Here is a 24876-nt window from a genome sequence, read left to right as displayed (position 1 = left end):
AGCACGAAATTTTGCAAGCAAAGTCTCGTCACCAAAAGACATCTTTCCTGAAAATTTCGTGAAAATCGATCGAGAAATGGCTGAGAAAAACGCGTGTACTACCAAGGAAAATAATAATAATAATAATGAAGAAGAAGAACGCGAACAATAATAGTAAGGTCTTCCGCAGGAGACGGAAGACCTTAATAAACAGTAGAATCACTAGAAGGTCTTCCGTTAGAAACGGAAGACCTTAATAAACAGTAGAATCACTAGAAGGTCTTCCGTTGCAAACGGAAAACCTTAACTAGAAACTCATTACTAGTAATGAGTAGGTCTTCCGTTAGACCACTTCCGGTAAAGAGATTCCTGTTCCTACGAAAACCATTTAAATATATCAGAAAATGTGCCTTAAGAATGAATGAGAAATGTATTATCGAATTTTTTACTCATTTCTCGTAACTTCCGGTGATGACCGGAAGTACTTTTATGATGCGTTTTCCTATAAATGACAGCGACTCTTTACTGTCTATATTCCCTGAAAATTTCACGTCTCTATCTGAAAGAGTTCTCAGCAAAAAGAAGTAGACTAAAGAAAGAAAAAGTAGTAGGTTACTACCGACCGGAAGTCAATTTTGAAAAACAAAATTATCCAAACTTTAGAAGTTGATACTTTTATTATGACATGTGAAAATCATATGAAAGACTACAAATATACGCGAGATTTATGGTGACAAAGAGATGAAAAGTAAAAAGGTATTTTATCAAGAAACCGGAAGTAGTTGTTTTGACTACCAACGGAGTCAATATTCTTTTGACACTTTCAAAGAGACTTAATAAACTAGTATAGGTTTCAATTTACAAGAAAAAGTTTGAAATTTGCGATTCTTTCAATCACTTCCGGTGACAACAGGAAGTGACGGTCGACATGTTCAACCCTTTACTGCACGACTGCAAACGGAGATTTATAATTCCTGAATGATTGATGAACCTATATTTTACCTTTTCCAAGAAAAATGCTGGACAAAATTCCTTTTGAGAAACAGAAAATCGCCCATATTTTCCGAGCGGAAGTGAATTTTGTAAAAACAAAAATAGTTATAGGAAGGTCCTTTCATAAGACATTATTCCTGAAAATTTCAAGAAAATCTATCCACCATCTCTGAGAAATCACTCGAAGAAATCGGAAAATCGACATTTTTCAAATACTTCCGGTATAGACCGCGGAAGTGACGGACGAAAAACTTGAATGTATGTGTACAATGGACTAATGTTAGTTGATCAACTCTACAAGTTTCAAGCGTCTATCTATATTCATTATTGAGAAACTGAAAAAACAAGGTTTGAATATGTCCACCCCATATCTCACGACCGGAAGTTAATTTTACAAAAATATTTAAATTTACACTAGACATTTATAATGTCTATAACATATGTAAAATTCAAATCATTAACTTGTTTTATGACCAAGATTTATGGCATTTAAAAATGAGAGAATGAATAGTTTTTCTTTCATATAACCGGAAGTTGGAGATTCAACTTCCGGTGGGGTCAATAGTTTTTGAGAATTAGAACGAGACCTAATAAACCGATATAGGTTTCAATTTGAAAGAAAAAAGTTTGAAATTTATGATTTATTAATCACTTCCGGTGACGACAGGAAGTGACGGCCGACATTCTTACCCCCCTACTGCACGCCTATAAAGTGAGATCTATTAACTCTGAAATTTTGGTGACTATCTTTTACCGTTTCTGAGAAAAACGATTGACAACGAAAACAGCTCATAAGCCGTATTTGCCGACCGGAAGTGAATTTTACAAAAATATCTAACGTTACTCTAGACATTTATAGTGACTATAATATATGTAAAATTCAACTCATTAACTAGTTTCATGACCGAGATTTATGGCACTGAAAAATGAGAGAATGAATAGTCTTTCTTTGATATAACCGGAAGTTGGAGATTCAACTTCCGGTGGGGTCAACATTTTTTGAGAATTAGAACGAGATATAGTCAACCAAAGTAGGTTTCAATTTGAAAGAAAAAAGTTTGAAATTGATGATTTATTTGATCACTTCCGGTGACGACCGGAAGTGACCGCGACAAAAAATATTACGTGCATGCACCATAGAGAAAATAGATCTATCATCCCTGAAAGTTTCATTCGATTATCTTTAGTGGTTTTCAAGTTTACCCCCGTACAAAGTTTCTTTCAAAAACCGGAAAATCGGACGTATCTGACGAACGGAAGTGAATTTTGAAAAAATGAAAAAACTGCCTCGAGGTACCATCGTTCCCTATAACCTGTGGAAGTTTCAGGAAAATCCATCCAACGGTCTCGGAGACGAAAGGGAAAAAAAAAAATAATAATAATAACTAGACACGATCTCGTTGCGAGCAACGAGTAGGTCTTCCGTCCGATTTGTTGATGCACTCGGAGTTAAAAAAAAAAAAAAAGAAAGACAAATGAGTCCCAATTTAGTTTCCGACTTTAAGACACTTTAGATATAATCAAGTTTTCATATCATAAGCTTCTGAAGCAAAGTTGAGGTGAAATTCGTTTGAAATTCGACTCTCCAGGCGAGCCATAAGGCCCGCAGGCCTATTTCTTGATGTCATTTGTTAGCCCTCTATAGACTCAACAACTTTAGTTCTATATGTCTTTACAAAATATTTACCTGTAAAAAGTTATTGAGATCGACCGATATCGACAAAAAATCGACTCTACAGGCGAGCCATTAGGACCATAGGCCTATTTCTTGATATCAATCGATAGATCTCGATAAACTGAACAACTTTTGTTCAATATGTCCTTACAAAATATTTACCAGTCAAAAGTTTTTGAAATCGACTGATATCGACAAAAATCGACTCTACAGGCGAGCCATGAGGCCCACAGACCCATTTTTTGATATTGATCGATAGGTTATGACACATTGAACAACTTTTGTTCAATAATGCTTTTCAAAAAATATGTCGTTTTAAAGATATGAGGCGTCAAATATTTACGATTTTGGCCCTTAAAATCTCTAATTACGTAACATATGACCTACTTTTTGATTTGATAAGATCAAGCTCGTTGAGATGAACATTTCCGCTTCTACAACTTATTATAAAATATTAATAGTTTCTGAGATATTCTCAAAAAAGATTTGGACCCTTCTAAACCCCTAATTTAAAGGGCCAGCCCGTTTTGCTTGATATCGTAACAAAGGCCTTGTCATTTTAAACATTTTTTGCTCAACAAGTATTTAGAAATTCTTTACCGTTCTCGAGTTATCTCTACAAGAAATATTTAGGGGCCAAACTGTAGCTCCCTAACGGTGCCACATAGGGAAAAAACGAAATGTACATATTATTTAGATTATCATTCTGAACAACTTTTGTTCAATAATGCTTTTCAAAATATTTGTCGTTTTCAAGATATGAGGCGTCAATTATTTATGATTTTGGCCCTTAAAATCCCTTATTACGTAACATATGACCTACTTTTTGATTTGATAAGAACAAGCTCGTTTAGATGAACATTTCCGCTTCAATGACTTATTACAAAATATTAATAGTTTCTGAGATATTCTCATAAACCTTTGGACCCTTCTGGGCCCCTAATTTAAAGGGTCAGTCCCTTTTGCTTGATATCGTAAGAAAGGTCATGACATTTCAAACATTTTTTGTTCAACAAGTATTTAGAAATTCTTTACCGTTCTCGAGTTATTTCTAGAAGTAATTTTTAGGGGCCAAACTGTAGCTCCCTAACGGGGCCACATAGGGTAGAAACGAAATATGCATATTGTTCAGATCATCATTCTGAACAACTTTGGTTCTTTATTGCTTTTCAAAATATTTGTCGTTTTCGAGATACAAAGGGTAAAAAATTTATGGTTTTGGCCCTTAAAATCCCTTATTACGTAACATATGACCTAAATTTTTATATGAATAGATTTGGATTGTTGAGATGAACATTTTTTGTTCTTTGACTTATACCAAAATATTAACGATTTTTGAGATATTTGATCTAGACTTTGAGCCCTTCTAGATCCCTAATTGAAGGGGCTAGCCCCTAAATCATGATATTTTCGAAAAGATCTCGTAAATGTGCACAACTTTTGTTCTACATGTCTTAACAAAATATTTGCAAGAAAAAAGATATTGGAAATCAAAGGTCAAAAATCGCCGAAATCGGCGAAAAATTTTGGCATCCATTTTTTCAGGTCCAGGCGAGCGTTTAGGCAAATCGCCTCCGGTAAAATCGAATCCCCCACAAATCTTCTAAAATGTTTACTCTATCTTGTGTAGAAATTTCAAGACTCTAGCTTCAAAACTAACGGAGGAGATGTGTGGACAACAAGGCCCTTCAAAAAGTCACTAAAAGAGAGATAACTCCTGACCAGAAGTGACGTCAAGCACGAAATTTTGCAAGCAAAGTCTCGTCACCAAAAGACATCTTTCCTGAAAATTTCGTGAAAATCGATCGAGAAATGGCTGAGAAAAACGCGTGTACTACCAAGGAAAATAATAATAATAATGAAGAAGAAGAACGCGAACAATAATAGTAAGGTCTTCCGCAGGAGACGGAAGACCTTAATAAGAAACAGAGTAAAAACAATATGTTCCCAAACTTTGTTTGGGGAACATAATGAGTCTTTTGAGATTTAGTTTTATATTCATTCATGAAAGGTGAAGATAACGGACAGTGATCAAGCTCGTAACTCCTATAAACAATACAAAATAGAGTTGGGCAAACACGGACCCCTGGAAACACCTAAGTATTTAATATATGCATATGTAATCATATGTGTACCTGTAAAATGCGAAACGAAACAAACTCTACAGAAACGAAACCTAACGAAACGAGACATATTATATAACCAAACGTTTTAAATTATAGTAATCAAAATTGGTGTCTCAGACCCCTGTGAAAGTTTCCACATACAGACCCTGACTATTTGAATTCTTGACACTAAGGATTTATCTTGTATATAATCTAATCTCAATGCTTCTAACTATGACAACTCTTATTATTTAATTACCTCCAATTTATGACAGCCTTACATTTACTCTCCAACCATGACAACCTTATACTCTCTCTCTCTCTCTCTCTCTCTCTCTCTCTCTCTCTCTCTCTCTCTTGTATATTATAATATTTATATTGTGTTGAATTCACTCAGTATTATGCTTAATGACTATATTGCATTGTGTTGAATTTTCAAATAAATATTGTTCAACCAAAAAAAAAAAAGAAGATAAAAATCTAGATTGCTGCGGCAATCCAATGAATAAAACATGGGAAATAGAAAAAAAAAGTTACCACATATAAATGAAATTCGGCTCCTTTCTGATGTAGTCGATACAAAGTTTTAAAGGTTGGAATGGTGCGGTAAGTACAAAGTACATATCCGAAGTTGATCAAATTAAACTATGTACAATTAGTTTCGGATCCAGATATTTCAGATTACAGATCGGAGCTCTAGGGAAACACACTAAACGAGGGGGGTGATCGCCAGCGTTGGATCCGCCTCTGTGCAAAAATATTTGTTTCAGTATTTTCTGCTCTAAAGACAAATCTGTGTGTACATGTTGATATTAGTAGACAAATAAATTGGTGCAAATGTTCATGAATACATGGGTGTTGCTATAACGTGGAACGGAGACCTGGAATTTAAGAATAAGAATAATTATATAAGCAAAGGTAATAACAAATATCTGACAAAAATCCTTTATTTTGATCAAAATCAAATTTTCGGAGTTTGTTCACAAGCGGTAAAACAATTCCATCGTAAACTTTTGCACCATAACGAGATTAAGCTAAGTTGGAGGTTTGTACCATAGCTGAGGTAAGGTGCACGTGTTAGCGAGCAAAGGGTGATAATGAAAATATTACACAAAATTTAAACACAACACCCCCCCCTCTCTCTCGCGTGGCAAAACGTCTTTAACTCACATGTATTTACACATAATACAGTGTATACTTATATTGTTCACGACTATTCACCATTCAGTAATACGTACGTGTCATACAGGGAGTATGGTATGTATAAAACAGCGATAATTCGTGATTATAATATACTATAGTTGAATATCTTGTGTTTGATTTCTTTTTAGGTCACCTGAATTCATTCAGGTGACCTATTGCTATCTGTTTTTGTCCGTCGTCGTGCGTCGTGCGTTAACATTTGAACATTTTCAGCTTCTTCTCTGAAATCCCTGAACCAATTTCAACCAATTTTGGCATATAGCATCTGTGGGTGGAGGAGAACAAAAATTGTGAAATTCATGGTCCCTGCCCCCCTGGGGCCTGAGGGGTGGGGCAAAAACCATCAAAATGAGTGTAATTTTAAAAAATCTTCTTCTTTACTCCTGGACATCAAGAAGCCAAACTGTGGGCATAATTATAATGAGCGTTGAGCCCTCTACCAAAATTGTGAAATTCATGGCCCCTGGGACAGGGGTTCTCGTGTTAGGGTAGGGCTCTATTGGTCATATAGTGAAAATGTAGAAATTCTTTGAAAATCTTCTTCTCTGTCTCTGGGTATTAAGTAGACAAATTAATAGCATGGTAATGATGAGCAAGGATGCCTTTTTATACCCCGGCAACAAGTTGTGGGGGGGGGGGGTATACTGGAATCGGGTTGTCCGTCTGTCCGTCCGTCCGTCTGTAGACGCAATGGTTTCCGGGCTCTAAAGCATTATCCTTTCCACCTACCGTCACCATATCATATATATGGACTACTCATGGGATGAAGATGTTCCCTATCGATTTTGGGGTCAAAAGGTTAAAGGTCAAGCACACTGGACATCGAAGTAGCAATATGGTTTCCGGGCTCTAAAGTGTTATCCTTTCCACCTACAGTCACCAGATCATACATATGGACTACCCATGGAATGAAGATGTTTCCTATCGATTTTGGGGTCAAAAGGTCAAAGGTCAAGCGCACTGGACATTGAAGTAGCAATATGGTTTCCGGGCTCTAAAGCGTTATCCTTTCCACCTACAGTCACCATATCATATATATGGACTACCCATGGGATGAAGATGATCCCTATCGATTTGGGGTCAAAATGTCAAAGGTCATGCGCTCTGGACATCGAAGTAGCAACACTCAGAAAAGAGGTAGTTTATACCTATTACCAACACCCTTTGGGAGATTGGGGTAAGCGGGGGATATTCTTAGTGAGCATTGCTCACAGTACCTCTTGTTAAAAATTGTGGAATTCATGGCCCCTGGATCAGGGGTTCTGGTGCTAGGGTGGGGTTCTATAAGTCATATAGTGAAAATGCATTATTTCTTTGAAAATCTTCTTCTCTGTCTCTGGGTATTAAGTAGACAAACCAATAGCATGGTTATGATGAGCAAGGATGCCTCTTTCAAAATTGTGAAATTCATGGGCCTTGGGTCAGGGGTTCTGGTATTAGGGTGGGGCCCTATTGATCATATAGTGAAAATGCATTTTATTTCTTTGAAAATCTTCTCCTCTGCTGCTGGGTATTTAAAAGTAGACAAACTAATAGTATGATAATGATGATCACGATGCTTCTTTCAAAACTGAAATTTATGGCCCCTGGGTCAGGAGTTCTGGTGCAAAGGCGGGGCTGACCACATAGCTATTCAATGTTTCTTCCATCCAAAAGTAAAATTCTTATATTTAAACACAAACCTAATTCAAACATTGGAAGGTTGTTACATGATACTCAGGTGGCCTATAAGGCCCCTGGGCCTCTTGTTTAACTTGCAGCGACTGAATAACCGCAGCACTCTAATACTAAATAGCCAAGAACCTATACCATTTGATTTCTAATCTAACTATTGGTATCTTATCATTTATATCAATAATGAGATGACCTTTTAATTCAATCATAAATTCTCTGTTACTCTTTTAGCTATTTCATATATTTTTACCAAAAACATTTTCCGCTTCTGTTCGTTTTCAAAATAAATGCAAATAAATCCAAATCCCCCTTTTTAGCAACACCCCAAATATATAAAGTTATCTCTAGACTTAATACATATCAATAATAATTTTTTATAATATATACCTTACCGAATTGAATTCGTATGATATTATGTAATTTTTCCATTATTGAAAGTACTCACACCTCAGCCGTTAGAGATGAAATAAGAGGTTGAACACCTTCCTGCTCTCCAACTTTCTCAGACACCAGCTTCAAAAAATGTTTTATACTAACCGATGGACCCCTTAAAATGTAGCAGTCAGCCCAAAGGACCACATCAACAGGGAAGCGAATTTCATTTATATGTGGTAATGTTCACAGGGACCAGAGATACCACTTTTTATTATCAGAATTACACAGTTCGGTTTTACAATCTTTTTCGTTTCGGTAGGTTTCGTTTCGTTTCCATTTTGTTTTGCATTTTACAGGTATCCACCAATGACGTTAAAAGCTTTAAATGTGATGTATAATGAGTAAACACCTAGTAATGAAATCCAAAGCAGTATTCATTCTCTCTACAAGTAACAAAATTCAATAATAATTTTTTTTCATTATTTATTGGATATATTACACAAAAAAGATTCTACATACAAAATGTGAAGATAGCAGTCAGTTATCAATCTCATAAGTCCTATAAAGAATAGAAAATATAAGAGTAGGGCAAACAGAATATCAGTATTGTTTTCTAACTCACTGAGGTTTCGCCACAATGTCCGAGCTAATATCTCCTAAATCCTTTTTGACTTTTGGAACCAAGGTCATTTTGGAAAGATCGAGATTACTCAGAACATAAAAATGTTCCGTATTTCAACAGTTTTTATGCATAAGTTCCCATCTCCTAAACCTTTCACCAGAAATTGGTTATAATTGATCATAAATATTTCTTGAGATAGGGATTTCTGGAACAAGGTCATTTTGGAAAGGTCGAAGTCACTCAGAATGTATACTTTATACAAGTAAAATGTTCTTTAGTTCAAAGGTTTTTTGAAGAGGTATTATAATGATATTTCTTTCTTTAGCGCAGGATTGTTTTTAAGCAAACACTCTAAAGCTCAGTACAGAATAAAAAGTATCTGGCATGTAATATTCATAAATATGAATTATGATGACTATATGACAGATAGTATCAAAACTATATTAGCAAAACATCAATAAATAAATGAAAATTAATATGATTAAAATTTATTCAGGCTGTGTTTGTAGGATAAACAATTTAAAATACAATAGGTGAAATAAATATTTTCTGTATAAAATATGTATAGATTATATATCATAAAGATAAGAAATAGGCAAATGACTTTCAAACAAAGGTCACTCAATGTTATTTTGTAAAGGTCAGCGTCACTCAACATATATGAAAAAGAGACCTTAATTTCAACAATATTTCTACAGTTAATGATCACTGTACGAGTCATATGTCCTATTAGGTAGTTTATTGGTTCGATGCATCAGCTTTACTGATATTCTTGTTTTTGACATTTGTGATAAGACATCAAGGGAGAAAACTCTGATTAAAAAGTGCGTAATAATATATAAAACATTATGAGTAACAATAGAGTAATAACATATATATGAAGTTTATTTGATATAGAGATAGAAAACAAACGTTACACAAAACCGTTTATCAAAACAGCACCGCCACCTAACACAATATACTGGTTACTTTTAGTACCCAGAAATTCCCAAATGTCTCATACTTTCCAAATTAAATGACTTCAACACTTCTTAGAAGGCTTTTTATCATACTCCAAATCATTTGAAGTCGCCTCACTCGTTTCCTTATCATAGGTATTACACTTGAGAATTGGCGGGTAGTAAAGATGTAAGGTAACAGCACCCTCTTTACCCTTGTTTTGAACTTGATGAACACCAACGTCATCTGAATGATAAACAAATAGTCTTAGTGCAAATTTAAATCAAATCAAAATGGAGTTCGTATTGGTGATATAAAAATATTGTGGAGTTAAATTGGATTTGACACAGTGTGGGCGTAAATGCATGGAAAATACAATGCCTACATATGATTTTATTGGGCGTACTCCGATACTTACCAGTGATGCGTGCTATCTGATTCTTTGTATATCTCGTATTTTCTTTTCTTTTCATTTCACCTTTATAACCGTCCTTCGGTTTTTCGTACAGTTTCTCGTGTACCTCCCCTTTTAAGATCTTCATGATGCATTGCGAACCAGGATGGTCGTGTATAGGACTTCCAGCACCCGGACTCCAACACAAAATCATCAGCTCGTAGGTATCGCCTTCGTTATTGAGCAAAATCCTAGTATACCTGTGAATTTAATGACAATATACCAATCACACATGTTAATCGTTTTACTCCTACACACAATGACCACTGTCCTCCTGACCATTTAACCTAAATAGGTAATGGGATATCATCTGCCTTTCGTGTATAAGTGTGACGTCACTATTTGACCTTTACCATCACTTCTCTTTAACAACTGTAAATCCGAAGTCATTCAAATACATGTACAGTTCATCAATGTATGCTATCAAATGTCCCGGATGTCTTGGCTTTACTATTTTAACGTTACTTCCCACCTACCTTTCCTTACCCCATTCTATCTGTTTATATCACTTACTTCGCTTTAGTCCATAGAACCTTGTCTATCCAATCGTCTCCATTATAATTATGCAAAAAACATTCCATCTTCTCTGAAGATATCATTGTTTCATTCTTGATATCAGCTTTAAGTTGATCCAGACTCATTCTGCTGTTACTGTTACAATATCTCCCAGTCACAAATGGAACCGCTTTTATTCGATATACAGTCCCTTTTCCATGAAATGATATTCTGGTTCTTGGAAAAAGATATGATACAAGGAAAGCTGAGTATATTGCCTAATAAAATGACCAATTCTAGGAAATGTCATTGGAAATTCCCAACAGTTTCAGAATAGTTCTATACAGGTATATGCGTGTGGATACAATCAACGGTATTATGTGATAATGTTAGTTATACCAAACTCTTCAACGTTCATATATGTTTATACGTGTAGTGGTCATTAAGACAAGTTACAGGTGAATACCAGTATCAAAATATTAAACAAAATGTTTTAAAAATATGATAAAAGACTACACATGAAAGAAATAATAATTTAGTCATGGAATAGTTGTTGCTAAATATAACCAGATATTTCATGAACTATAGTGATGGAAACCAGAAAACCTACTGGAAATGAGCATGAGACAACGAAAGATGTTATTTGCAATTTGTTGACATGAACCTAAGCATTTCAGCTGAAAGCTCAAGTGAGTTATTCTTATCACCGTTGTCCACCGCCTGATTTTCCTGTTGTCTGTCTGTAACCTTTTCACGTTTTCATTTTCTCCAGAAACTCTGGGCCAACATAATCCAGACATGGTAAGATGCATCATTTGATAACGGGCTTCCAAAAGTGTATTCATTTCGGAATTTATTTTGCTTAGACAAAAAGCATATGACACCACATGAAAATGCGGTATCCTAAAAGTTCTTACATCTTCAAGGACATTTACCAAACTTTATCAATCAATAGATATTCAATGTACGATTAGGATATACATTTCAGACAATTGCGTGCAGCCTATTCAAGTCTTCCCGAGAAAAACCAGTATCAGTGTAGAAATATATCTAATGTTTGTCAAATGATAATTCATATTTTTTCTTTGATATTAGACTTTTATATATAGGACGAGGTATTTGATATTATTTAATTGTAACGTTGCAGTCGTTCCATCTGTACAAAGACAGTCAACTAGTGTGTAATGAACGACTTGTCGCAAGTGGAAAATGGGGGTTGTTTCCTGGTATTTTGTGTGAAAGCAGGAAATGAAGTACATCAGACGCTGTATTACCTTTGATTATTATTTGCGAAAATACCCTAAATTTGACGATGTTCTTCACTCGTTGTTAAATATTAACGATGCTAGGAATGTTTACAAATTTACCAAGCATTCAAGTAAATCTGAATATGCTTTATGTCTCTAATACAATGCTCTCCCACTTTAACGATTTATTGTAAGAACTTTAAAATGTATATATAGCAGGTCGCGTGACAGATACGATAATATAAGTACATAACACACCGCCTGTTTTGTCATATATTTTTGTCGCAACATTAATCTACCTCAAAAAATAGTGTAGTATTGTACGTGGGATGTTTCTAAATACTGAGTGATTGTCCAACTTCTTCATATACTACAAAATCATTACTAGTATTTTTCACACCCACTCTTTTTGACCACAATTTTTAGATTTCTTGGTTTAAAACCCCCCACCACTTATGCATATATTTTTTGAGATTCCTGGAATATAGTCATGCATATTTATAGATATTTAAAGTACACCACATTGTTAAATTCCAGGTACGGTGAAACACAACACTAAAACATGAATTCCATTGAAGGAAAACTATGTTATTTATAAACAAATCCAAAATTGTTTTTAGTTTTAAAGACTGAAACTGCATGCATGAAAGGTGAAGATAATGAACAGTGATCTCACAACTCCTACATGTAAAAGAAATACTAAATAGATAGTATGGCAAACACGGACCCCTGGATATACCAGAGGTGGGATCGGGTGCCTAGGAGGAGTAAGCATCCCCTGTTGACCGGTCACACCCGTTGTAATTATTTACAATTGTAATTATTTACAAGTAATAATTAAAAGAAAATTGTGACAATAGCAAAATACTAAGATATGTGATTAAGTCCGTGACCAACTGAATCTACACACAACACAGTTAATTCTAAAATCCAAGTTCCCAGTTTTAAAATAATTCAAAAATGCCCAGAGCTTTTTCAATCAAGACCTCAGCTGTTAGAGATGAAATAAGAGGTTAAACACCTTCCTGCTCTCCAAATTTCTCAGACACCAGCTTCAAAAAATGTTTGATGCTAACCGATGGGCCCCTTAAAATGTAGCAGTCAGCCCAAAGGACCACATCAACAGGGAAGCGAATTTCATTTATATGTGGTAGTGTTCACAGGGACCAGAGATACCACATTTTATTATCAGAATTACACAGTTCGGTTTTACAATCTTTTTCGTTTCAGTAGGTTTCGTTTCCTTTCCATTTTGTTTTGCATTTTACAGGTATCCACCAATGACGTTACAAGCTTTAAATGTGATATATAATTCGGTGTTACACAAATCACTGCTTTGATGGTAGTCAGTACTTACAGGAACTGTATGTCATGGCCTGGGTATCAAGGTGTCCGGGAATATTTCAAGAGATTAGTCTCGATGGCATCGATCCATCTAACCTAAATAAAAAATTGGAAGAAAAATCATTTTCATGCAATACATTTCTCTTTATCTCAAGGAAGTTATTGTAAGTCTAAGTAAAAGCCATATTCTTGAATTTAGTATAAACTAATAATTTTCTACACACAAACTGTATTTATACAATCTGAAACTGGTTTAGGGAGAGAGGATAGAAAACTTCAATGCGGACGGAGGTTTGTTTAATCATAATATTCCCAGTAAACCATCAATACTGTTGTATCATGTTATCAAATTATACCCCCCTTCCACCAAGTGCCAACCGAATCTCAAATGAATAAACTTTCTAAAACATCTATTGTTTTATAATATCAAATACTATCACTTCTTTTTGAAAATTGTGTAAATATTACATTTATGAAGGTTTAGCTGCAATAATGTAGCCCTCTCCGAGTTTTTTTACTCTGACGTTCTATCCCCCCCCCCTTTTTTTTTAAAAAAAGATTGCACCTAAAGAAGGCCATGCACGCGCGACGCCGATAAGAAATCAGTGATGAAGTTTTGTTGAATATGGAAAGAGTACTATTTAGTAGTACTACAGCTGCCGTGTCTAGGAATGTTTTTCGTAAAACTTCTCTCTATAGATCGTAAAATCATACTCCTCCCTCTATAAACATTTGATTTATACAATTTCAAGCGTGACTGTATGTGATGTATAACTGTGTACATCTTGATTTGTGGATTGTAAATAAATAAATGTAAATTTATTTAGATCTACTTGAGCGTATATGTAACTAAAGACTGATGATCGGTATGAAGGCCCTACAGATGTGGTGACAAACAAAACCAAGATATCTATTATTTAATGGAAATCAAGTTTACTACCGGCATTAGACTGACCTGCACAACTTTCCCCATAACGTCCACTTCTTTGCATCGACCAAAAAAAAAACAACCCAAAAAACGATAAAAACTCCAGGATATTTCCAACTGGCATGATAATAATGATTTCATGCAAACCGTAAAGGTTTGTTTGTCACCGGAAGTACTCAAATCTCGCGTCATCTCGTTTGCGAGCTTACAGCCCCTATTCAACGGTGCGTGCTAGATCAGATCACTCAGAGGAAGGTTTACTTTCGGAACAACTCTAAAATATTTTCGTCGGGATCGACATTCAAACTTTTCCCACGTGTTGTCAATATCGCAATCGGACCGTTCTATTACAATAAGCAGTATTAAAACAGATATATGATATTGATAGTAATCGCGTTTTAAATTCAGTTTAAGCTCTTTTGACCTTAAGAACAATAACTTTGTAAAAACTCGAAAATATGGCCTATAATGTCCAAAAGCACGTAGTTGTGGATTCTGTTGAAGATGCAGAGAAGCTGATCACCGACTATGAAATACTCACAACCAACAAATACACAGTTTTTCGGCGCAATAAGGGATTTACAGATGATGTAAATGGTTAGTATTCCAGTAACACGGAAACTTTCATTTGAAAAGTTGGAAAATGCTTTAGGTTTATGTGATGCGCTGATTATAACATCGAGTCTATTTATTTTCAAGCAAAAGACTTATTGAAGCATAACATTATATGGGAAGATAAAAGTCGTAGCGAATGCCCCAAAATACCATATAGTGGAATGCCATTTGTCATCCTTGGGTCAGATATTAGAGAATGTCAGTTTGGACCTGATAGGAATGTCAAGAAAAAACAGAAATATCAATTAAACAAGGTATATGTATATATATTTACATGCATGTGTACCTGTAAGTACATTGTAGAAATAACTTTATCACTCCTTCTATGTACAAGATATATTTTTTTAAAATTATGTATGTCACAGATATCGGAAAGTGATGCTGATCATTCCTATATGACGAAAGGCAGAACTTTGCCACAGAACACACACAAAAAAAAACAACTGTCCAGCAAGGATATATCTAAAAAAGATATGCATATTTCCTGAATATCAGATACATTTATCTTGAATTATATTAAATTTTTACCTTCGTTTTGACCATTTTGGGTTGATAATCTAATTACAACTAAACTTTGGTGATTGCAATATAGATTTCTTGAATTTGGAAAAAATAAAATTGAAAATTGAAATAAATTGAAAACGAGAGAGATTATAAAATGTGATATTTGTGTAATATATACTACTATATACAGTTTTTAGATTTTTTAAAATTTAGACACTATTATTTCAAATTGCTATTACAGCAATGTGACACATTTGCATGATTTATTTGAACATTTTGTTTATTTGTGGCTGTCTTGTTTATGCAAAGATCAACTCCAAAGATTCTGTTTGGAAGAGGAAAGACCTGGCCCAAAAGTTAAAGCAGGCTATGAAGTTTTGTGAAATTGATTTGAAAATGCAGCATGCCATCCACATTTTTTTTTCCTGACGAGGACAGTCACCAGAACCATGTCACAGGACAAGTATAATATTTGAAAAGTATTTTTCTTTTTTGAAAGGATATTACCTTCATAAACTCTTTCAAAGATTTTATCATTTTCAGACCTACCTCCAGAGCAATGCCAGTAGTGCTTAATCAGTTGTGTCAGTTGTGTTAATAATCAAGTTAGGGGTCATTTATGATACATTTAGATTTTCTGAATGCTTTTATTTTTTTATTTATTTATTAAAGACATACATACATGTAAAATAAGATATCATGTAAATTCAATTTTTATCTAGCTGGCTGGGTTTTGTCAACCTGTTGACATAACCATTAAACAGAAAATTAGAAGCCTGATGGATGAGGGAGTAAGCAAAGTGTCTGAAATGAAACGCCATATCAAAACATTCAGCAAGAATGAGCTGGGTATGACATCCACCCAAAATCGGCGCTTCCATCCATCAGACAAAGATATAAGAAATGCCATACATTCATACAAGACTCAGACAAGGTAAAAATGTTTAAAGTATAAGATAGTCAATAGTGGAATAGAAATGGCATGTACATAAAAAACAATATAATCATTATCATCATTATAGATTTTCCAAAGATGACAAGGAGAATTTGGAAGCCTTGACAAAGGAATTGTCTATGAATGATGGAGACAGCTTCCATTTGAATACTGAGTATGCAAAATTTTGCAATTAGACGTCAGTAAAATTAAGTCCTCCAAAACATGATCTTTGATTTTATAATGTAATGCAGTGTAGTTTATTAAACTCAAGCAATCTATAGATTATGTCTTTACAATTTGGTAATGAGAATTTACTGACAGTTACATAGTTTGCATTAAGGCTATATACACATGTACCACAAAGCAATACAAAAGCAGTTAAAATTCAGTTAAATAATTGATTGCTTCTATATGTATAGGACTGTTTGTTATCTAGTATATTAATTTTTTCAAGTTATCAGTAAAGATACATGTTCATATTTAATCATTATTATACTTTTGGAAAAATGGCTTTAATTTATGAAAAAAAAAACATATATTACAGAACTGAAGACTTTATCTTTGTTGGGCAGACAAAATGGCAGAAAAGACTGCTGAACCTTTATGGTCAGGAAATTTGCCTTTTGGATGCCACTTATAAAACTACCAAGTATAACCTACCCATATTTTTTGTGTGTGTAAACACCAATGTTGGTTATACTACAGTTGGTAAGTTGTTTTATGTAGGTCATCATCATTCAATGATCTTTTTGTTGTGTGTGCTCTCATACTGCTAGTACATGTAGCTTCATTATTTTGAAAACTGAAAATGTAGTCTCATTCATCACAATTTCTAACTTTCGTCTGCAGTTAAATCTCAAACAGCTTATGTATAGTCTGGATTCATTTTCACGTTGTTAACCAAATCCTTCCTTTCACTGTTCATTTCATGTGAAAAATCTTTTCTTTTTTCTTTTTTTTTTTTTGGTGGGTGTGTACATAGTTGGTGTTGGACATGAATTTGTAGAAATAATTTTTGACAACTGCAATTAGTATGAAAGGTTAAATTATGTAATATTATAATAAATGACATTCTAATCATGACAGGTTTATCACAGATTTATTATATAGAATAGAATGATTATTTAACTGCCATAAGATCTTAATATTGAATAGTTTGATCCAAATTTAATTTTTTTTTCCAATTCTAGATGTTTAGAAAAGTATTTAAAAATGGTTCAGTCCAAATTACATAATAAAATGGGGACTCTTATGTTCCCTCGAATATGATACATTTCTGTGTATAATTTGAAGGACTGTGTTGTTATTTTTGGGAGTTGAACTATGTTCAATCTCCCTGGGTCACCACGCACTTTTTCTGCGTAGTAATTTGTATTGATTTGTATAGTGGTCGTCAGCGGGGGTTCTGTGTCAGCTGATTTACTCCTAGGTAAATCAACATAAACTTTTATAAACATCCGCCATTAAATAATCCATGTAACTTTTCTGAATTAATCTAATTTTGATAATTGACATGTAAATAAATGCAATGATATTGTATTCAAATCAATTTGAATACAAGATTTCGATCAATTGATACTGATAGACATAGAGAAATAAAAGATAAGGTTGAAAATTGTCGTTTTTAGCGCAGCGTCACCTATAAACATTGATAGGGAAACGAACGACAACTGCACACAAGCCCTATTGACACCGTGGCGTGAAATATCGAATATGGTGCGAAACTTCAGAAAATTTGCAAGAAATAACTCTACAACATTGTGTATGTGTATATATTTGGTTTTTTTTTAATGTGATATAAAAAAAAAATGCTTGATGTTACATGTAGATTGAATTAAAACACGTCATTCCCAGTCAACAACTTTCGATTGGGATCGGAATACGAATAAAATTTCTTATATCCGGTGGCAAAGTGAAACTGCTTCATGCTTCAAGTTATTGAATTACGTAGTAATTGCACGTTACACATTAGAGAACTGTTCCTTTTAATAAAGAAAGTCACAAAATAGATACAAAATGAGTGTACCTTATTCATTACTGTTACCGAGCTTTCGTCGACTATAATCTCGAAATGGCGTGTTTCGCTGCACTTGATGACGGTAAGGTCCACATTTTCTACGTGAGTAGTGTGATATTTGTTTATGAATTTTTTGCGCATACATGGTATGTCTCGGCTAGGAATAATGGAAACTTTCTCACCTATATATGTAAAGACATATTAATCTCTATTTTTAAAAATGTAGAACACTTTTATCAAATGACAATGTTTGAAAACGCTTAGAGCCCCGATGTCAGAATTTCCTTTTCCAAGACATCAATATGTCAAATTCATTATCCTTTTTTAATAGTATGTACCATATTTTGTACCAGTTATCCATTTTGAATCCCCTATTACAATGGGATTTTGCTTGACTCTGTAATGTTTGAGTGGATGTCATGAGTGTGTGTCAAACAGAAATTTTAAGAGCATGGGATAAGGTGCTGCCATGTATTACTTCACTATCAAAGTTTAACCCATTGCCACAATGTTGAATTTATGCTGCAAAATGGATTGGAAATTGCTCTGGTCAAAACACATTGTTTATTTGTCTACAAATGAAAGAGACATGAGGATTCTCCCTCACAAACTGAAGAAAAAAATAGTTATGGATCTTGTACATGTATAGTTTATTAATCACTATAGATTTCCAGCATCACAAGTCTGATTCCACTATATGCTTTCCATACTGTCAGGTTCATTCACCCCTTGTTTGAGCCACAGTATAATATCCCAAATACCTTGGCAATAAATAACATTATTTGACTAGTGTTTCATTTTTAGCGGAGTTGCGATGAAGTCGAACTCGGCTTATGATCTGATGAAGTGCCTTTGGGCGGGCACGCATCAACATTTCATTTCCGCACCATAGCTCTTGAGCAAATTATAGGATCTCATTCAAACTTAGATGGATTGTCACCCTCAGTAAGATGAGGACGCCTATCGATTCTGGGGTCACTAGGTCAAAGGTCAAGGGCTATAAATAGACTGAAATTTGGAGAAAATTTTGTTTTCCGCACCATAGCTCTTGAACGAATTTTTGGATCTCAATCAAACTTAGATCGATTAAGTAAGACAAGAAGCCTATCGATTCCGGGGTCACAAGGTCAAAGTCACAGTGGCTATAAATAGACTGAAATTTGGAGAAAATTTTGTTTTCTGCACTATAATTTGTTAACAAATTATAGGATCTCAATTAAACTTAGATGGATTATCGCCCTTGATGAGACAAAGAAGCCTATTGATTTTGGTCAAGGGTTATAGGTCAAGGTCACAAAGGATTTAAGTCGGCTGAAATTTATGTACGCAAAATTTTGCTCCCTGCTTGATAATTCTTGAAAACTTTTCTGCCGGTTCCCTCTATGCCCGTTCCTTGCGCAACTTGGCTTGTGCATTTCCGATGCCCGACAATTTTTAATTTTTTTGCATTTCATTTATTTTGAGTTATTATACAATTATTTACCATTCCATTGATCCTCTACAGGACTGTAGTATACTCAGGTGACAGTTTAGCATATTGGACTACCTTTTCAAGTAATGAATCCTTAGAATTAGCTATAACTAGGATTAAACTTGAATGTATATATACAGGGGAAAAACTTCTTCATAACTGCAAGGCATTGATAACCATATTGATTTGAATGTTTGGGCCATAATATGTGGTCACATTTTTCATGAGAATATAAAGGGGTGAAATTCTAGAAAACAACAACACGACTTCAGTTACTCGAGGAGCGTTGTGGCCCATGGGCCTTCCATTATCCATGTTTACTGTTGTAACGCTTTGAAAAACAACAACAGTTGATTTGTATCTAAAATCATGATAATATTCAGTCATTTATCCCCCTACCCTTCCAGTGCTATCTTTTCTAACTGAATTTCCACAATGTTCAACTCCCATGAGTACTTTAAGTACTTTGATTTTATGATGTTTTACATTGCACTGTTACAAAATCTACTTTGGTCAAAAACATGTACTGCTGAATTGATGAATGAGTATGTTTATATATATATATATATATATATATATATATATATATATATATATATATACTTGTATACATGTACAATATAGATTGTTTGTACAAACTGTTACTTTTTTATACCGGTATATAAAAGCTGTAAATTTGTCAATTTCAGAACCCCTACCCTTGCATCAAGTATGTTGAAATGCCATTTAATAGCACAAAAAATATAAATAATATCAAATAATATTAAATTGATTTTCTTTTATTGTATAAGCCAAGCAGTTATGGAAAGATTTACACATTTATTTGTGTAATATTGTTTGATCATAATAATGTAGAAATTACATGTATATTTATTGAACAAATAAATATACATATTTATTGTACAAAGTGTATAGGCATTTGTATTTTAGCTTATCTGAGCCAAAGGTAACTCAGGTTAGTGATGTAGCTCATTGTCCTCTTGTATTGTTAAATGTTTTTTGAATGTTGTATGTAGTTTAGATATTAATCCTTAACCATATATTGAAACTGATTGAATTTGTATTTGCTAATGTTGCAGGATGTCATGTTTACCTCTGTGACTTTCATAGAGAACAAGCTTGGGATAGGTGGCTGAAAACACAATCTAATGGCTGTGCTGAGTATAAAGATGAAATTCTTTCTATGTAAATACATATATGTATATTTGTGAAGATAAATTACATGTACAACAAAATGGTCTTGATCTTCAGGAAATTGGATAGGAATATTTATCTTGCAAAGATGCATGAGGACAATTTAAGAAATTTTAATTCTTTATGCATACTGGCAGCATTCAGATTAATATACTGGTAATAAATCAGACATTATTATTATTGTTTGTATATATATTTAGGATCAGAAAAATAGCCAAAGCAAGAACAGAAAGCCAGTATCAGGAGAGTGTTGAAGCACTGAAATGCAACCCAATCTGGAAAAACAAACTGAAGTTACAGCAGTGGTTTGAGCGTGTGTGGTTGGCTAATTACAAGGTTTAACATTTTTGTTAATAATAATTGAAATTTGATAAATATTTCTATAAAAAATTTGTGAATTAAATAGATGCCAAATCACATCAAGATTGAACTTATGATTAATCATGTTCATTTTTTATTATACTTGTTTCTCAACAGCGATGGGTTTCCGTGTTTAGGCTGAACATGTTTAACACAAGAGTTACCACAACAAATGGTCTTGAAAGACAACATCTTAAACTCAAACAGGAATATCTGGCAAATACAAGTGACAAGTCATTGTCAAACCTTGTTAATATTCTATTCTCTCAAGTCTTCCCGGACAGCCAGAACAGGTTCTTTCTCTCTCTCTCTCTCTCTCTCTCTCTCTCTCTCTCTCTCTCTCTCTCTCTCATTTTCAAATCAAGAGTGAACAACTAGTACAATCAGCAGGAAAATTTAATGTTATCAATTTTGTAAACCTTAGGCTATTATTTCTTTTACAGGTACATAGAGTATAATGCAAGAAGTCTTGCTTGTGTCAAGGCTTATCATTCAAGCATTCCAAGCTTTTTAAGAAACAAACCAAGGATGTTGGTTGACCATTGTGCTAAAAGAATACCCCCACATGTTCAGCCTATCCCAGAAGAAAATATCCAACAAAATTCTGCAGGGAAGTTTCAAGTGAAGAGTGTGGATTCTGGAAATACATATGATATCGATCTATGCTCGTCCTGTCCATGTTGCAGTTGTTATGATTGGCAGAGATACCATCTTCCCTGCAAGCACATGCTGGCAGTTTTCCATCATTTTCCAAGCTGGGACTGGGAATTTTTACCACCAGAGTTCAGAGATGCTCCACATTTTAATCTCGACTTAGAGATTTTGGACTCTTTTCAGAATACTAAACCTGCAACTCCCACAAGGGTTATTGAAAATATTGAAAATTCAAAACAACAAACCCCATCTAACAAAATTCAAAGTTTAACTAAACTACAAAACACAAGCTTTAGCCCCAGTTCACTTGAGGAGCTCTCTAATAAAAAGGACTGGTTGAAATGCAGAGAGCTAGTCAAAAGCATTCAGAGAGGCTTAATGAATTCATGTGGGCTAAATGTCAGCAACATTGTCCAACAACTGCAACAAGTTGCTAAAGAAGTGAAGAATATTGAGCCTAAGGATAACGATTTGCCAGTTCTAAATCCACCCAGGCGACGACAAAATCTTGCAGACACTAACACTTCTAAACCAAGTAAGACAAATTTCTTAATATTTTGAAAAGATAAACCTGTACATATATGCCGGTACTCAAGAGTACCTATTCATTTTCATCATACTGCTTTCAAACCCATTATAAATTGTAAGCAAATTGATACGTTTCCCCTAGATGGCTTTTAAAAATGAATTATATCTCAGATTTTAAGTATATTTGACTTTCAGCAAAAAGAAAGCTATTGGATTTGCCTCTACCAAAGAAGAAGAAACCAAGAAAGTACAAAGGTATACTTAAGTTTACATTTCATATACTGTGGTAAGTATGAATTGAATTCTTCATCTTTCAAAAATATATTGGTACAAAACACAAAGAAAAGCACTTTTATATGGATAATTGACCCAGCTCTTACCTGGGGTTAAACTATTGACCTGAAGAATCTGTCTCCAAGCAGTGTAGGGACAGTGTCCTATACTGCTGAGACATCTGGGCAAGTTAAAAAATACAACAAAAGTTATCTAAAACCTAATTTCTTAATTTGCAATCTAAAGATTGATTTTTATAGCCAATTTTAATTAAATCAATTAGTTTTGTGGTAGAAATGATACAACTCATTTTGCTCCTTCTTGATTATTAACTTGATCAATAATATTTCAGTAATTTTTTCAATCAAAGAACTGCCACAGGATTAGAACCAACCATCAACTATGGGAATTGGACTCTGCTCACAGTGGATCACACGAAACAGCAAGATGGTTATAATTGTGGTGTTTTTGTTCTACTTGTAAGTTCTGTATGTAAATATACATCATTATGTACTGTAACTGTACTCAAGTCCCTTGCATTGGGGAATTTTTTGTTTAATTCTTGTCACTTTTAGTTTTGTGAGAGGCATTTTTCAAAGGAACACATGTTGAACATCACTACTGAAGAAGTAAGAGTAAGCAGAGTGAAGCTAAGCATCTGTTGATGTATCAAGCTATGCCTTCAAAAATTATGGAAAACTGCATAAATGGACAAAACACATTATCGCAAAAATAATTAACATTTAACTTTTATTAAATTCAAGAAGAGAAACATTCATTTAAACCTTTTTAATCACTTTAAATGTTGTAATAATACATATGATGTCACAAACAGGTTTAATCGGTTCATGCATGTATCAATTGATGGAATATTAGTGACTAAACACAAGAGTTACATGTACATCATTCAGATGAATACATGTATAGAAGAACTTTAAAAGTGTAGGAAGTCTTATTTCCTTGAGAAATTCAAAAGAAATATGTATGTAAAGAGCTTTGTCATGTTTATATAATGGACACTATCAGGTACAAGCTCTTCTAACAAGAATATTGTTGAAGTTAGAGGTTATTAATAAATAAATGTATTAAATAATATTACCGGGTATATACAAAATACAATGACATTTTTTTGTAATAAGAATGCCAGGTAAAATGGAAAGGATTAATTATTTACTCTTTATTTTTCTTTTTTTCATCATACAAGTTTATCTGAAAGACAGTTGCCCAGCATGTGGATTTGAAGTCAACCAAGAGCAGAGAAAAGTATGTGTCACCTGTGAAATTTTTATTTTCATAGTTATATTTTTCATTAATACCAGTATACACGTGCAGATTTATTAATAGTGTCTAATTTTTTCCTTAAGAGAGTTTTTATGTGGCATGGATTAAATCTGTTGCAGATAAGTTGTGGTGCATGCAAGAGAACTTTCCACAAGCTTGCATTTTGCGTTGGGGAAGCATCAGAAATGGAGAACAATATCCAGTTTACTTGCAAGCAGTGTGTATTAGGTTTAGGAGAAACATGTGCAGTAAGTTTTAACATTTATAACAACTGTCTCAAAAATCATTTCTAGTTTATCAGTGTTTTGACAGGGTGCTAATTTTGGTTTATTTTGAAGTAAATACATCAAATCACAAAAAATTGAAACCCTATTTGTGTATAGTGCAATATATTAACATAGCCAAAATTACAAAGATTAAGAATTTTGAAATTTTCTACACTTGCTAAAATAACCTGCTATACAGTGTTCTTGGATGAATGAAAATTCAATCCTTTGTATACTTCAGGTCCCCAAAGAGACCTCAAAGTATACAGAAAAACACCAACATTTGGACTTGAAAACTGATGATGATATTTTACAAGACAACAGGTACTTGTTGCATTGCATATTATCTTATAAGTAAGAGTAGCCTGTACTGAGCATTAGATTTGAAGCTACCATATGTAGTAATATTTTCATACAATTTATGACTTCTTTTTCCTAGAAAACATTTCAGCATATTAGATCCTTTTGTGAATGCTGTTTTGGGATCCGTAAGTATAAATGTGATTTTAAATATAGCAACCTAAAAAAATATTACATAAACCCATATATAAATATATATAACAGTTATTACAGAGAAATACTTTATACTTCTTGCAGAACTTTTCAGAGAGAGACTGTGAAGGATTGTTGGATGCCATGTACCATTGTGGCTGGCACAGAATCCAAGATACTGTGAAAAAAATAGAATCCAACATTCCACCTCTTCCTGATAATGTACAGACCAGATTTCATGGTTTCAACAT

At 33.9% G+C, this 24876-nt stretch overlaps 1 pseudogene; it reads left to right on the top strand.

Annotated features, from left to right (window-relative positions):
- The first annotated feature begins 14491 nt into the window (after positions 1-14491).
- On the top strand, positions 14492-24433 carry LOC125663016 (uncharacterized; annotated as a pseudogene).
- The last annotated feature ends 443 nt before the right edge of the window (positions 24434-24876 follow it).

Source organism: Ostrea edulis, chromosome 8, assembly GCF_947568905.1.
Source record: "Ostrea edulis chromosome 8, xbOstEdul1.1, whole genome shotgun sequence".
Classification (NCBI taxonomy): Eukaryota; Metazoa; Mollusca; class Bivalvia; order Ostreida; family Ostreidae; genus Ostrea; species Ostrea edulis.
Note: the sequence above shows the minus strand (reverse complement) of the source record. Positions and strands in the feature narration are given on the sequence as shown.